This window comes from Kogia breviceps, chromosome 3 (assembly GCF_026419965.1).
Source record: "Kogia breviceps isolate mKogBre1 chromosome 3, mKogBre1 haplotype 1, whole genome shotgun sequence".
Lineage (NCBI taxonomy): Eukaryota > Metazoa > Chordata > Mammalia > Artiodactyla > Physeteridae > Kogia > Kogia breviceps.
Window position 1 is genome coordinate 90546178 of NC_081312.1, and position 17814 is coordinate 90563991.

The window sequence follows — 17814 nt, forward strand, 5'->3', positions numbered from 1 at the left end:
TTTTCAAGATTTTGAAAAAATATGTTTCACAAGGAACCAGAATTTAAAATATTATTTAGTTCTTTTTCTATGGGATTCTTAAATCCCACTGATAAGCACTCGCTCTTGCTCTCTTTCTTTTTTAATCCTTCAGTTTCTAAGGTAATTTTTAATATCTTGGCATCATTCCATGGCCTTTGGTGTGCTGGTACTTTTCTTATAAGGCCCTTTTTTGAGACTATACCTTTTGGTGATTTCAGAATAGAAAGAGATATAAACAGTGCACCTTCCTCATTGAATGTCATAATAGTTTTCAACACAGAGGTGTATTGCTCATGATTCTAGTGATTCGAATTCCTACTTTTCCTAGGGTAGAAAGAATATGGAGCCACAAATACCCTTCCTTTAAGTTTAACTATACCATCTTATCATAATGTCTTCTAATGAAATATTTTCTGAATGGTTTGATGCAGGTGTCTGTGCTGGTTGTGGGGGGCGGTTACAAAGAATGAGATGAATGTGAGAGTTCAGGGATGGGCACAAAGCAATAATTGACATTGGACTGTTGTGGCAGAGCCTTTACCAATATCCAATCTGCAGTTCCTCAGTCTTAGGGAAACAAAACACTGCTGTGCTTCACTGAACCCTTATCTTGCTTCCTGCAAGAGCTGAGTATAGCCTGAATCTTTTTCATGGTTCTCTATTTTACATTGAACAACACATAGCAGAATGTATCGTCAATAAAGTCAGTAAGCTCTGATCCTAGTCGGGTATACCACATTTTTCCCCTCTGTATTACTTACAACTTCTACTTGAACAAATTTAGCTGTACCATTTCAGGAGACAGAGGTTGACCAAAATCCTCAAGCACCTCTGGTTAAAAGGGATTTTCACTGCAATGCATACACATAATACTTCCAGGCATTCTGTATGATGAGACTGAAATTTGAGAAATGTATATCCAAATAGTATGCACGAATTGTGTCTATATGATATATAAGTACCTCATCAACTTGTGAACAACTAGTAGGAAAAAATGTAAAGAAATAATAATAGGATATTATGAGAACTGGAAGGACTGTAGAGAAAAGCATATCTCAGTCTCTCAGTTTGAAGATGAGAAAACTAAAGTCCAAATGGGTTAATTGATTTTCTCAGTATCATTTAGCCATTAAGTGACAAAGCAAGGACTCCTGACTCCTGGTCCAGTGCCCCTCTCCATCATACCATTGCGTTCATATAAGGAAGAACTAGCTTCAAATGGATTCTCTGGTACTTATTCAGATGTTTCTTGAACAAACTTAGAAGCTATAAGCTCTATCCCATCTTCCACTGAGATGCCCCACTCCATCACTGGGTAGGTCTTACTGTCTAATATTCTTATCATTCTCAAAATCTAGTTTCCTGTAACTTCTACCCATTGGACCTGGTTCTTCTCCTTAGGGCCACACACATGGAACTTGTTTCTTCTTTCCAGTTGCAATAGTTCAGCTATTCAAAGACAACTGAGGTTCCTTGTCCCCACATCCCAAGCCTTCCTATAATATTCTTTTCCATGATAAGCATTCTCAGTTCTATTAATCCTTAACATGGAGAAAATAGAGAAAAGGTTTTTTTACCCCACAACATAATTGGTCAACATTTCCCCCCCTTATTTTTAATTTTATATTTTGTGTTTAATTTTTTAAAAATCATGATGAACAATTCTCAAGGCTCAGTTTTCCAATCCCTCCCTCACCCTAGTCCCTTCTGATCTTTTTTGAGGTTGAAATTTAAGATTAGGAGTCCACTGTTATTTGGCAGAGGAAAGGCAACTTGGGATTTACCATTAAATGAGAAGATTTCCTTTTCCCTGTGAGTTTTCAGTTAGCCTGTCTCCTCTCCACTGAAGAGCGGGTAGGGGTGAATCAGTGGGATGATGCCAGAAGTGATACAGGCACATAATAGTTATGGTTAGAAGTGGCTGCTTGCCACTCTGCACAGAGGAGACTTGTGTGGTCCGCAAAAGGCCTTACAGTTCACATCATGTCTCTATTGCTGGCAGCATAAGTACGGGAAGAAAAAAAGAAGTGAAAAGTGGGCTTATTTAACAGCTTTAAGCTCCCTATAATGTGTGTTTCCAGCCCTAGGGGACACAATCATCTAAGAATTTGTAAAATTGTTCCAATGAATTCATCAGATTTTTTTGCATATTATTTGAAACCAACTTAGGAGAAGATTTAAGAGGCCAGGAAGGAATTTTTGAATTCATGTGATTAAAAATGGCAAGGGTTTAGGATTTTCCTTCTTGGGCATCAAACTGTAACTTTATATACCAAATTTCCATGTTTTAACAACTCTGTTCTCTCTGTCTTTCTTGGTGTTCAAGTTAGGGGAGGAAGAGTAAGAGGCTGAGGGTCTGGAGAAGGAAATGGGAGCAGAAAGGAGGGGGAAGTAGTTGTAGATCTCAAGTAATGAAGGAGTGATTCCAAAAACCAAACTGCCAATCAATTAAATATAGATAAGAGGACTGAGATTCTGAAATGTTGAAACAAAAATTAAATTAAAAAGAAAATAGTAGATGCTGATCATAACTTTACCACCTCAAAAATTTCTATTATAGCTGTTGTTTTCCTTTTGTTTCTAGATAAAAATGAAAAGCTTTATGTCTTGCTTGCAACTGATATTGCCTAAGAAAGATATTCAGGAATCAAAGAGCAGAGGTGGAAAATTATTCAGATTAGATAATTGTCAGAATAAAGACTGTGTGTTGGGCTTCCCTGGTGGCGCAGTGGTTGAGAATCCGCCTGCCGATGCAGGAGACACGGGTTCGTGCCCTGGTCCGGGAAGATCCCACATGCCGCGGAGCAACTAAGCCCGTGAGCCATGGCCGCTGGGCCTGCGCGTCCGGAGCCTGTGCCCCGCAACGGGAGAGGCCACAACAGTGAGAGGCCCGCATACCGGAAAAAAAAAAAAAAAAAAAAAAAAAAAGACTGTGTGTATGTGCGTGTGTGAAAGAGAAAAGTTTCAGGAATGCATCTACTATTGTAGTCTTTTTAGAGACAGACATCTGCTCTAGCTCCTTAGTTTGGGTATATCCTGTAACCTTCCTTTCCATTAGCTTTACTTGTCAGGACTATGCTTACCTGCTTAAATAGGTTTTAAACCAGCTCTGAGAAGGAAAAAAAAGGACTCAATGCACTTGACAGTGTGGTTAGAGAACTGCTCTCTTAAATCCAGCAGGGCTTCCTTGTGATTTACATTGCAGATCAGTGTGCATCAGACCTTCACTCTAAGAGGGCATGTGAATTAGAAGGCCTTGTTTTCCCAGTGCAGAAATTATAATTACAAAAACAATTTCAGGGGCAAGATTTTGCTGTTTTCAATTGCTCTTCCAAGTCTCTGTTTACAGTATTTCTTAGTTAAAAGTGGCATTCTACTCTGGATACCATTGAGGAGGAAGGAAAACCGTAGAATATCAGAGCTCCAAATGGGGACAGCCTAACCCAGAGGGAAGTTCTGAGAAACAGTGGGAGTTGGCAGCCTGCTCAATCCTTGTTGGTTTTTCCTGTTGTACCAAGTTCTCTTCTTTTGGTCACTCTGTCAATGTTCCTTTTCTTTTTTTTTTTTTTCTTTTTTTTTGTGTTACGTGGGCCTCTCACTGTTGCGGCCTCTCCTGTTTCGGAGCACAGGCTCCGGATGCGCAGTCTCAGCGGCCATGGCTCACGGACCCAGCCTCTCCGCGGCATGTGGGATCTTCCCGGACCAGGGCACAAACCCGTGTCCCCTGCATCGGCAGGTGGACTCTCAACCACTGTGCCACCAGGGAAGCCCAATGTTCCTTTTCTTTTCTCCCCTCCCCACCCTTTTTGTTGTTCATTTGAGAGAGACAGGCAGAGAAGAGGAAGAAGGTGGGAAAAAAGAATATGAACCTAAATCCTTTAGGGAGGATCATCCTAAAAGTAAAAGGAAAATTGATGTCAACAAATGTCATTAAATACCTCCTAGGTTTCCATCCAGTTCCAGATAAAGTAGGCAAGGGTCCCTTGTTTTCCCATAGAGAAGAACAGAAGAACTCAACAGTCTAGAAGACTATATGATTATCTAATAAACATTTTAAAATATGATAACTGCCTCAGAAGACATGTAGGAGCATATTTGAGATGCTGGGAAAATCAGAAAAATTTGAGCCTAAATTTGAAGGATGAGTTCACCAAGGTACATGCTGTGGAAAGGTAAAGAGGGGAGAAGGGGACCAAAAGTCTTTACAGAGGTGTGATCGTAAGATGTGAGAGCTGCACCATGCCTTCATCTCTCATTTCACAGAAGGATAAAGAAAAACTGAACAAAGTTTCTATTAAAATTCAAGTGCAGATGTATAAGTAAGGCATCCATTAATCAAGAAATTCATTCATCTGTCAGGCCTATCCACACATGCATTTATCTCTTCCTCTCCCCCTTCATTGGTCCCCTCTTCCATCCCTCCTGAAGGACCCAGAGTTTGTTAGGAGAGCCAACTCGCTTCTCAGTCCACTGCTCATTTATAATAACGCCCCAAACCATTTTATTTCATTTTATTTGTGAATGAGAATAGGGTCAAACCTCAATTGTTTATAGGCGTGGAGGGGAATAGAGATGTTGATTATGCCAAAAGGGCAGATAATCTTCAAATCCCTTCTATTAGAATGTGAACAGATTTTAATGCTTAGATAAAATGGGGGCTGTGAATGACATTTTGATAAAACACTCCAGAACGAAAACAAATAAAAACCCAAAACCCCAGAACACCAAGACAGCCACCCAGTGAGAAGACCAGAGGAAACTGAGAAATACTTGAATATGTACATAGCCATTTGCTGTATTTACATAGTAATATCAGAGACTGATACCTTTCCACCCTCCAAAGCTATTAGCAATGCCATCAGCTGATTCAACACAAAAGATGATTTTGGTGGGGAATCCTCTCCACAATTATCCATAATAGGAAGGCACATCGTTACAAGGTTTACTAATATATTACAAACTAACTAAATATATTTAAACTCAGTTTAAAAGAAGCTCCATATTTCTGTAGACGTCGGGAATTTTTAGAAAACCATTTCCCCAGAGTCCCACAGTTTATTCTATGCCAGGGCTCTGAGTTTTCCCTATAGGCAAATGATGCTATTCTCCAAACTCTTCATTTGACTCTTGAAAGATTGTGTGGCCACTACATGTGAAAGGGAGCCTTCCCAGTCTTATCTTTGAACAAAATAATGTCAGTGGCCTTGGTTGGTTAGTAGTTACTATTTTGTGGAGAATGATCACCATGACCCATGGAAAACCAGTTATGGATGCTATTATATAATCACCATTTATTTCTTGGCCTTTTTTGGTTCATAATCTGTCCTTTTCTGCACAGTAACTTTGGTCTCCCCACCCCCAGTGTATTTATAGAGAAATATTTTTGAAAGTAATAAAGTGACAGCATATAGGTTTAGCTTTTTACTGTAATTGCTTCCTCGTGATGATCCCCATATAAACAGGGGAACTTATTATGGTCTGTGGGGAGGAGGGAAAGGAATGGACTGGAATGATAGGAAATATGCTTCCTATTCCTTTATCCTCCAAAAACTTTCCGAGTCATCTGGTGAAAGGATCATCTTTATATATTCCACTTTCCTGGTTTCTGAAATGAGTAGGAGACCACCTGGCTGTAATTGATTTCCTGGGCAGAAGTGGTAATGTGTGAATGAGGCTCTTTCAACACCCACATGGGTGGAGGTCTGGATTTCATCAGTCTCACAGGAGAGCTGTGTACTCCATGAGGCAGGGGCCTCAATGAGAATCACGGCTATAGCTACTTTATGCGTAAGAGCAGTAAAGTATTTTACGAGATTATTTTCATGTTTTAAATATAAATTTAAGGTGCCCGTTGCCCCGGAGTATAGAGTTAACTCTTCTGACCTGTACAGCTCTGGGAACACAGAAGACAAGAGAGACTTTTCAGTCTTGTATTTAAGAACAGTTTTAGTTCTGATTATACTTGGTCTGCCATAATAACTTTTTAAAATTTTTTTATTTTTATTGGAGTATGATTGTTTTACAATGTTGTGTTAGCCTCCACTGCACAGCAAAATGAATCAGCTATACACATACAAATTGCCATAATAACCTTTTATAGAATTGATCATGTCATCTCTTTGGATCTTAGAAAGCCAGATGCATATCTTCTCTCCTCCCTGGACTGGACATTCTTGAGAGTAAGAGCTATATTTCCTGTGGCACCTAGCACAGTACTAGATGTGTGTATATCTGACATCTGATTGATATTTATTGAATCATCAAGCTCCTTAACCTCTCTGTACCTCAATTTCCTCATCTATAATAGTGATTTCATAAAGGTTGTCATGAGAATCAAATGACCTAATACATGTGCAGTTCTTAGAGCAATGCCTGGCACATAGTGGACAATTGATATTTACCTGGAATATGGAAAGTGTGTGTTGGTGGAGGCGTTCCCTCTTTCCTTGCCTCTCTGGGAATGAAGCAAAATGAGCATGAAAACTTAAGCTTCTGAGAGGAAGAAGCTATGCAGTTAGAAGACATATTTATTATATATGTGGCTGAAAAGTATCATAAAAATTCAAATACTTAGTTTATACCAACTGAAAGAAATATCTTCCTAGGGATTAGTACCTACTTGACAGAATGCAAATATAAAAAGAGTAAAAGAAAAAAATGATAATCACATTTCTAGTTAGGTTATAATAGCTTTTCATTCAGAGATTCTTCTTTTAAAATTTGCTTCAGTCTTATGACAAATTTGCAAGGTATATTGTGAGACTTAGCACAGTTTGGAGGCGATCAAATAGAGCTGGGGGAGGAAAAAAACAAAAGCGCTGAGCAGATTCTAATGTGGTTGGGCTAAAAGACACAGAGCAATGCTGGATTGCGCTCACACCCACGGACAATGCTTGGTATGATCTGGGCCCAAAGAGGATTTCAGAAGTGCTGTGTTTGGCATGGTCATGGTCCTTCAGGCTGAGAGGTTCTTTTTTTTCCTTCCTAGCCTTCTAAACAAGGATATAAATTTTCCAGAATGTTCATTCTGCCAGTAAAATAATGCGACACAACTAGCCATATCAGGCAAGTGCATCCTGCTCATCAGTGAAGGGATTCTAAAACTTAATGAATCCTTAAGTCCACTAATGATGTCTGGATGTTACTGAAGCTATTATCCTAGATTGCTTCTGACATTTGTGTCTTCATATCAGAGTACCAGCATTCTTCATTTTCCCCTAGTACACGCTGAACTTGCTTAGCAGATAAGTATAGGTCTCTGTGAGCAACTTACATTTACAGAACTTTTTAAACCTGCACTGTTCAATATGTTAGCCATTAGCCATCATGTGCCTATTTTAAATTAAAATTAAGGAAGATTTAACGCTGTTTCTTTGTCATACTAGCCACATTTCAAGTCCTTAATAGTCATATGTGTCTAGCAGCTACCATATTGGAACAACACAAATTTGAAACCTATCTGTTATTGCAAAAAGTTCTATTGGATGGTGCTGCACTAGACTACAGGTATAAAGCAAGAAAATTTACCAGTTTCCAATAAAGAGCAAGTATATCCTGTTTGAAGAAAATCCAACCTGTGAAAATGTAGGCTTACAAAAAGAATAATTTAGGAAGATTTCATTCTCCTCAAATGGCAGTTCATTATAGGTTCTATTCAGCTACCTTCACTGATTTTTAAGTGTTTATGAATCCTTAATTACATTTAGACAGCAATTAAAAAATAAATTAATATAAAATAAAGTAAAATGTAAGGCTTTAATGGAGCACAAAGTCATAAGAAACTATGAAGCTGGAAAATTTTATCGGGCTTGTGGAGTGGATATTTGAAATATATATCCACATATATATTTGAACCCAGCCATCCTGGATTTGGGTCTTAACTTTGCCTCTTGCCAAATTGTGGCCTCCTTGGGCAAAAACAGGCAAAACTCACCCCACATAGGAGCTTGGTAACTACTAGGACCTTTCCCAGTTCCTCTCTTCTTCCTCACCTCCTCCTCAGGGACTTCTTTTGCCTTCTTTCTCCCTTGCATCCTGGAGCCTAGAGCCTGGTACTTTCACGTCAGCCACCCTGTGTTTTAGGATCTAGCTGTGCTGGCCAGATAAACTCCTCTTTCTTTCTGTGACATCCCCCTGACCAGTCACCCTTTCAGATAATACCATGCTTTCATTCAGTCAAAATCTGCATCTCCCCTTGGAAAGGAGCAGCAGCAGGGAGAAGCTCACACTCCATGGCAGGGCACTGATGGAGAAATTTTGGGCAGCTTTATTCCTTGAGTTGAATCAAAAGGAGTAAAAAGCATTCAAGTAGAAATCAGAAGATCTAGGTGTAAACTCAGTGCTGACAATGATTTCTGCAAATCCTATATCTCATGGTAAAATTCCTCATTTATAAAATGGAAAGATTGGACTAGAAAGTCTCTCTTGCTGCTCCTTTCCATTCAAACTTCAGTAAGAACCACTGTCTCCCAGCTAGACTGGCAACTTTGTGATGGCAGGGACTTGGGCTGCCTGTTCCTGGCTGTATCTCTCAGGGTCCAGCACAGTGCCGGTCACTTAGTAGCTGCCCAGGGCATATCTGTGGGATGAGTGGATGCCTCCCTTGTATATGCTTTTCTGCTGAATCCAGTGTCTCTATCATCCACTATCTTCACTCCACTCAGCCTCTTGCACCCTTCTATTTCTGGTATCATCACTGCTGTACCTTTTCTTTTTAGAAAGTCTCAGGAGCTCTCTTGCATTACACCATCATTTCTGATTTCTCCATATAGCTGTGGCTAGAAAACAAACTGTGCTGTGTAATTATCCTTGCAACACTCTCCTTGAAGACTTCCAATTTTATAGAATTACCAAGATTTAAAAACATTAAAACAAAAATGAGCTTGTTAGAGTAAATTTGGCTTCATAAATGTGTTCCCCTTTTATTATAAAACATTGATTTCTGTGGTCACCTTCTCTGAATTATTGAAAGCTGAGTGGACTGTCTTAATTGGCAAGGAGAAATGTCAGCAAGTAACTACCATGGAAACCAAAGAGGGAATACACAGGATGAAGAAGAAATAAAGAGGAATGGGGGACAAAGCTGGCTACATAGTCAAGTGGAAATCATCATGAGGAAACAGATACACACCTGCCTTGGTAAAGCTGTTTGAATATTAATACTAGTCTGGGAGAGGAGTGGATAAATAGTATGCTGCAGGGTCAGTATAAGTACGGAGCCTCATGACTCCATAGCAAGAATAGGAATTCTTGTTTCCCAGGCAGGAAAATCTTTCTTCTTGATATTGGAATCTGGCCTTGGCCTAACACAGACTGATCAGCAGAACTGCCCTGGGGTCTCACTTCTCCCCCTTACCAGGATGACTTTAACCTCTGGATGTCCCCATCTGACATAGTCGCTGATGCTTGCTGACCCCACTCCTCACTGGGCTCTTGTGTGGGTTTACCAGCCCCCCAAAAAATCTGCTTTAGGCTCTGAGCTTCTTGGAGATCATAGTAATCAGTGTGGAGAAAGCAGAGTGGCCCTCTCTGGAGCCTCCTAACCACCAGTTTGGAAAGAAGAGCAGTGGCTGTGGCCAACCATAATGAATTCCCCACAGGGGCTGGTCAGAGGACGGGTGAGGGAGGGGGCAGCTGCAAGCCTCTGAGTTGCTCTTCCTAGTACACAGACATTTTCACCACTCGGAGAGGAGCTCCCTCCATACTGGAGAGCTGGCCAAGAGAGTGGCCAAGTTTCTTGAATTAGGGCCAGTGGGAACTTCCAGAGGTGATGACCTCATGCTGCTCATTTCCTCTGGGGGAAATATGCAGGCTCTCTCAGGTCAATGACCAAATCCTTGGGAGCCTACTGACACAGGGTGACTTCTTTAGGAAACCTTCTGAACATTGCTGCCCTTCAATACCTGGATCAAATGTAATAGAAAAAGATCTCCAAACAAACCAATAGCAACAATAGTCATAATAGCAGCTGATACATAACATTTACTTACATTATCAAAAACTGTTGTATGAACTTTTATATGTGTTTACTCAATTTATCCTCACAAAAACTTTATAAGATAGGTGCTATTATTGTTCTGTTTTACAGATGAAAAATCTAAGGCATAAGAAGGTAACCTGTCCAAGACCATAGAGCTAGTAAATGTCAGTAATGGTGGTATCTGAAATTTGAACCTAAGCATTTGGTTTCAGCATATGGATTCTTAGCCACTACTGAGAACATGCTCCTAAAATTGAACATCCATTAAATACCTATTATAGGCCTAGCATAAAGTATGCTTTATGGGGTTCTGTGAATTTGAATTCACTTCTGAGGTGGGATAGGGTGGGGGAATACATGCCTCCATTCAGCACTGGGTAAATAACTTGCTGGGTCCCTTTTTAAAAAATTGTGAAGAAATTCCAGATGTTGATGTTAAGTCATGGAGCATTAAACCAAACATGGGATCCTTCTGAAAGAGGAACAGGTGGCATCCTATGAAGCTGGCCCTGTCCCCAACTCCCAGAAAAACAAAACAAAACAAGACCTAGAGTACAAAGCAAATAACTGAGTACTTGTAAAAAGAAAGTGGAGTGAATGTGCTTAAAGTGAAATCTGTGAGAAAGATAGCATGCAGTCAAAAAGTGGAGGGCACACCTACAAAATTAAGACATTACTTCCCAGTAAGGAGTCAAGAGCCAGGTTCGGGTGAGCATGATGGCTCATCGCATTGAACCCCCCGCCCCTTAGCTGTGTCATTCAGTTACACTTGTTCTGAACCAAAATTTTCCTAAGTCCTAGCCAGGTAGGTGTGGAATATTTTCATACCTTTGGAGCTGCAGGTCAAAACCAGCTGTGACTGAATCTCTGTGTGACAGGAGCCCAGCTGTATTATATTATCTCAGCTTCAAAATGATCACAGCCTACATAACTGTCTCATAATCAGTCATTCTAAAGATGCGAGAGACCAGAGAAGAAAAGGTCTAAAGGGGATTTTTAGTTCAAATAAGCTAGCTCCAGGGGTCTGCTCAGGGTCAACATGCAAGTTGCTGGGGAAGGAGCAGCGTAATTATCATTATTTATAGCCCTACATGGCAAATGTGGAATTTTATACAGTGGCTGTAATTTGTTTTCTATGTAACCAACACAAAATAGAGCAGGCAGCAGGCCACCTCTCCACTCCAGGGCCTCCCTTATTTGCTCCTCTTCCAGTACCTTCCCTACCTTAAGCGTCACACCTACTTCCTGTCCCACTCCATCCCCTTCTGCCCTCCCCATCTTGTACCTGGGTCCAGGACACAAATGATCCTGGCCATCTCAGAACAGTCTTGCTTTGGTCTGTGTGCTCGGGGCTGCATCTCACATAGGTTCTGGGCACATCTGGCTGCACAGTAAGAGTGCCACACTCCAAAGTGCAAAAACGAAACCACAAAAGATCAAAAGGAAAGCATCGTAGGCAAGAAATTATCCTTATCTTTATCTCCACAGAATCCATCAAGTACAAGCATCTAAGAGATGGCAAGCAGTAAGATAACAAATGGGAAGCCAGGGGAAATAAAAAGCAGCCACTAATCATTTGCCTTTCAGCTGGCCTGGTAGGGCCTAAAAGGCTCCAAGAGGGCATCCCACAGATAGAACGTCTATTAGGAATGGACTCCAGCAAAATAGACAACCTGCTAATCATCAGGTCTCAAGATGACAGCCTGGCTAAGCAAAGTTAAAACAGGAAAGCCAATTTCATTTATACATTGCACACTGTTCGAATTTATTTCTCCCTTGCTTAGGCTATTCAGTCTTACCTCTTCTTGGGGTTTGATGTTTTGTTGTTGAAGTATGGCTAATCTTCACCTCCTGCACCTGCAACTGTACCCAGGGACTCCTGCAGGTAGCTAACCCCACTGAAGCCCAAAGAACTACACCACGGCAGTATAACATCTGTGAATATCTCTTCCTCTACTAGGAATTTGTGTCCAACATCAGCATCTAATCTCTTGACTGGGTCAAGTGTCCATTTATTTATGATAAAACTAGCCTGCCCGTGCTTGAACAAATTTAGACATAGTATTAGAAACAGAATCCACCAAGATTTTTCTGGAGCATATTTCATTTAGATATTTAGAGTGTGACCTGGGTCAGTTAGGAGCTGACTACCCTCTTTATAGTATCAGTGTTTTATTCAAACTGGGATATAACTGATTACAAACGGTAAAGAAGGTTTGGACTAAAGGTCAAAATCCTGTCACTCTGATCTCGGTTATTCATATATAGCCATGTGCTATAGCTTTTAGTCCATTTGTACCATATGCATTCATATTTTTAAATATTTTATTGTCGATAATAGGCAGTTGTGTTCAGTTGTTCAGGGGATGTACTGTATGATTCCACGAGCCATTCATATTTGTAATTTTTGTGGATGGTGCCCTCTGGAGTTGTGCAGTTAAAAATCTGCATGGTCATACATGACAGCTCAGTGTACATCTGTTCTATGGGGACAAAAGCATTAATCTATTCAATAACATAGAATGAGAATACAGAAATGATGGTTCAGTCCCTGCCTATCAAAAAGAACTGTGACAAAGGCAAATATGTAAAGACAGGAAAATTACACTGAAATAAAAAATGCCCTAAGACTATATTTCTGGTATGTACAGAGTACTGTTGGGAAATGTAGAAGAGAGTTATTAACTCGCCTTGAAGGAATCAAGGGGGACTTCACAGAGATGAGATTAGACTGTGGTCTTGAGGGATGAGTAGATATAGAGTGAATAAAGAATTTCAAGCAGAGGAATCCTTGTGTGAAAAGACATAAGATAGCAAAATGTGCAACTTTTAGAGGTAAGAAATTCTTTAGTACTAGGAAACAATGGGGACAGTGGGTACAGGCAAGGGGTGTAATGGAAGATACAGTTAGAAAGGTGGGCCTTTCACAAAGGCCCAGATCACAGAGGACCCTTGTTCAACTGTTTGGACATCTAAGATAAAATTTTATCAATAAATGAATTCAGTACTGACTGCTTGGCCAGTTTAGCTCCAATCAGAAAAAAATGACAGCCAATAAAACTCTGTCTTGCCTGTAGAGGCAGCAAAGTAGTAAGAGCATGGGCTCTGGAATGGGAATGCATGGGCCATCCCTCATAGTTATTTAACCTCTGTACACATCAGTTTCATTAACTGTTAAAGGGGATTCATAATAGTATCTGCCTCATAGAGTTGGTGTGGGTTTTACATGAGATAATCTATGATGTAATTCATTTGCCAGAGTGTCTGGTATTTACTAATTCACAATAACTGTTGGTGGATCTTCTTATACTGCTGCTACTTTTCTTCCTGCTCTTGCCCTCCCCTCCTTCTCTTCTTCTAATTACTATTATTAACTACTATTATTACTGCTAATTTCATGGAGCCCACAGTCCAGATTGTCTCCTTAATCCTGCTCTGACTAGATTATAAATAACTATTTTAGTTTGGGTGGACAGCAAACCTCAGGTCTTCTGAATATCTGCTTTCTATGAACAGTACTAAAAATGGAAGAAAATCAGGTAAATCTTAAGTATTTTTTCTTCTCACATCAAATAACACATTTTAAAGCTCTACTGTCTTCTAGCATACTCAACTATGGGACATATGAACTGTTTACTGTTCATTGCTTTACCTTAGTTTTTTCCCCCTAAACTATAGCAAATATCAGTTCAAATTATTTTAAAAGAAATTTCTGGAAAGGAGAACCCTTAGTCTGGGATTTTGCCATTATGACTGCTTTCCCCTTCCCCTTCTACACACACTTACAGAGAAAGAGAGGGAGGGAGGAAAGGAGAGAGAGGAGAGACGGATTGATTGATACCATTGGCTTATTTATTAAGTAATACTACAATCCCTGTATTTAAGCTGACAACACATGCATCTCTTTAACATTTTAATTAAATAATGTTGGAGCAAGCCTTTCTGCTTTTCTGATGACAAGCCTTGGCTCATAGTCAAAAGCTCTCAGTTTAGCTTTGACAAGATGAGGACACTTCTGAGAGACCAAGGGCCCCCTTTAGCTTAATGCTCCCTATTTCTTTTCATAACAACATTTGGTGTGTGACTAGAACATAATGTTTGCACCCAACAAAAAATGGTAGAGGGGCAAGCCTTTTACCAGCCTTTCAGATCTCTTTCCAAGGGTGCACTTACAATTTCATCTTTCTTTTTTAGATACCAGTGTTCATAACCCTAAAACCATTGCAAGAGTGACCTCTAAGATATGGCAAGCCAACAGCATTGTGCCAGGCTCCCCAACCTTGGCAAACCCTGAGCAGCTGGCCATACAATGGCTCAGCAAGCCCCTTGGGGGAGGTGATGGAGGCAGCTCCACTAGCTGGTGATCAGAAAGCCTTGAGTCTCCTAGCCATGAAATCATTCATAAGTCTGACTCTCCAACACCATCATTAAGGCAAAAAAGTAGGTTTGTCTGACCCCTCACATACCCACTTCACACCCATAGACTACCGTTCTGGGTGTCTTTTCCCACTTAACAGGGGAAACAGGGAAACTGGCCTTTACTGCACTATATTTTAGGCACTTAGTAGGAGTTTCATAAATGCTGCCCTGATCCTTGCATTAATTGACAGACCTTTCCATTTTCATTTTAACAGTTACGTAGCTTGAAGCTCAGGGTTCATACCAGAGTAAGAATTGGAGCCCAGATTCATCTGATCAAAAGTCTTCTACTTTCTGCTACTTTTCAGCATTTAACATTTCTTCATATCACCCCTGGAGAAAGATGCAGTCTCCCTTAGAGATGCTTCTTGGTCCTTGTGGACCCTCTGGGATCACATTAAACATCCCAAATGATCTGTGTGTTCTTGGCAGGAGAGCTACATCACTGCTTTAATCTGTAAGTAACTTGGGTGCTAAGTGATATGGGTGAATATCATAAGCCATGTGGAGCAAGAGAAGCCAGATAAATACCCTCTGGTTCCATTTATAAAAGTTCAAAAGTAGGCAACACTAATGGACAGTGTCAGAAATCAAGGTAGTGATTATTTTCAGAGTACAGGAAATGAAAGGGGCCCCAGGGGCTTTTAAGGTACTAGTCATGTTCTGTTTCATGAGCTGGAGCTGAGGACAGGAGAGTGTTCAGTTTGTGAAAATTAATCAAATCATTTACCTATGATTTGTGCACTTTTCTGTATGTATGTTCTAATTCAATAAAAACATTTCTAAAAGTTGCATCAGGCTTAGAGCTCGGAGAGTTTTGAAGCAATTTCTTTGAATTATCTGACACCTTTACAATGTATTGAAATTTTCAGGGAAAAAACACAATAATAGTTTATAAAAGAAAAAACATCTTAGAAAATTGCCCTCCATATCTTTCCACTATTGCTGATGTTTCATCTACTACGTTGGGCTTAGTGCGAAAATTTGAATCCCAATATGTTATCATTGTTTAAATCCTCCCATTGAAATTCAAAAATAACTGTTCTGCCTTTTTCCTTCTGCTATAAGATACCGATTATGATGAAATGTGATTCATGTTTTTTTTTTTTTTTTAAAGAAGATGTTGGGGGTAGGAGTTTATTAATTAATGTATTTATTTTTGCTGTGTTGGGTCTTCGTTTCTGTGTGAGGGCTTTCTCAAGTTGTGGCAAGTGGGGGCCACTCTTCATCGCGGTGCGCAGGTCTCTCACTATCGTGGCCTCTCGTTGCGGAGCACAGGCTCCAGACACGCAGGCTCAGTAGTTGTGGCTCATGGGCCTAGTTGCTCCGTGGCATGTGGGATCCTCCCAGACCAGGGCTCGAACCCGTGTCCCCTGCATTAGCAGGCAGATTCTCAACCACTGTGCCACCAGGGAAGCCCAGTGATTCATGTTTTAACCTTACTGACCATTATAGTAGTCATTGATGTCTTTTACCATATACATAAAAGTTTAGTACATTAGAATGTGTTGGATTACCAGCCCCTGCTAAAGCATATGTTATTGCCATAAGAATAGAGGAAGTTCCTACCAAAAGGAAAATTTTGAAATAGTGAGACACTATGATTCTGACTAGAAAATCTACATACGGTGTAATAAATGTTCACATCATTTCAGGAGCCACCTATTACAAAATAAGTATGAAAATAGCCTGCATTAATTGAATGCTTGTTACATATCAGACACTGTTTTAAGCATAATGCATTGGGATGACTCACTTATCAGCCTATGAGAGAGGTCTCTTATTATCTCCATTTTACAGATGAGGAAAATAAGGCACACATATGTTATGTAACTTGCCTCAGATCCTTAGATTATTATACAGCCAGTTCGAGACAGAGCTAGGACATAAACCTACTCAGTTTGGCTCTGTCTTCTTCTGGTAAAGGGCAAGCAATTCATTATCAATGTTCCACTCCTTCACCCTCTAATGCTTAGAAAAAGTCTGCTGGTATTTCGTAAATAGTTTAAATGGAAAATGGTGAGGGCTTGGCAGCCTTGAGTTAAGAAAAATGGGGAGACAATCTCGTAAATTAAAGGGTAGCAGTGATTATACAAAGAGAGTATTGAGTTCATGGAGAGGAAAGAATGGGGGATAGTGCAGGAGGAAGCAAAGGGAATGATGTAACTTAGAGCAGCTTTGTAAAGGGCTTTGATGCAGAAGGTGAGACTTTGAATACAACTTGATTCCAGTTAATGCCCACTGCTGTGCAGGATCTGTTCACTGGGTCCAGCACCAAATGAAAAAATGGATGGCCAAATATCACTGTGGGCCCAGGATCCTCCTAATCAATATGGACTCCCATTTACTTCACCTGTAGGGCTACAGTTCAAGAAAAGCCAGTATCCATATGTTTCCTTAAACCAAGTTCTTAACCTAGGATGACATTCTGGAGACCTTTTGCTTTTCACCATAATGCTGATGCATCGCAAACATGCCCTCAAAGGGCAGCTTTCTGCCAAGTGATGATGATAGACACTTAACTCGTATCTCCATGTTTTGCACATAAGCAGAGTAGTTTGTTGAATAAAATAAATGAACTACTGTAAATTAACCAAACAAATGAATCAAGCCAGTATATCTGCTAACCACCATGTATTTCTTGCATGTATTTGCTACTCTCTTCCTTTAATTAGGATCCTACCCCAAATCAATGAAATCATACACCTTTTGAAGAAAATCCTGCTGAAAGTGATGTGAATGCAGGGACCTTCTGGAAGAGTAGGAGGAAGACACACTCCATGTATGGGAGCCTTAGGTACCCGTGATGCTACCCCAGAGGCACTGTTTCTCTGCACCTGTGATTCTTGTCTACCATAGTGAACTAATTACCATATAACTGGTGAGCCATTAAAAACATATTTGGACATCCTAAGCATTTGGAGGCTGATGCTCGAGGCCCTCTCATTTCAAACTCCTTTGATGCCTCTTACTCTATTTTGTGTTGGATGATGATCATCATCATAGATAATATTTATTAAGTATTTAATTGCTTATCGGGAACTGTGTTGAGTGCTTTACAAACATTTTATCAATAGTGACAACAGTCCTGTGAGGTAGGCAGTAATACTTTCCCCCAGTTACACATGGAAGCTTAGCAATATCCTGTAATGTGCTCAAGGCCACACAGCTGTTCAGTGCTGGAGTCATGATTCAAGTCCACATTGTCCTGATCCCTAAGCTGGCACCCACTGTAGTATACTTTATCTGCCTGTAGCAATTCCATATCTCTATTCCTCAGCTCTTAACTCATTTATTTGACTTGTTTAAAGCACTGGCTTCAGTGATTTTGACTTTAGAACTCTTGCTCAGTTGGCATCCAGCCTCTGGCTTCATAACTGTACTCTATGATCAAA

The 17814-nt window shown here is 40.2% G+C and overlaps 1 protein-coding gene across 2 annotated transcripts in view; it reads left to right on the forward strand.

Moving 5' to 3' along the window:
• Nucleotides 1-17814, forward strand: part of SEMA6D (semaphorin 6D) — a 607719-nt gene that overhangs the window by 154078 nt on the left and 435827 nt on the right. The window lies entirely within an intron of this gene.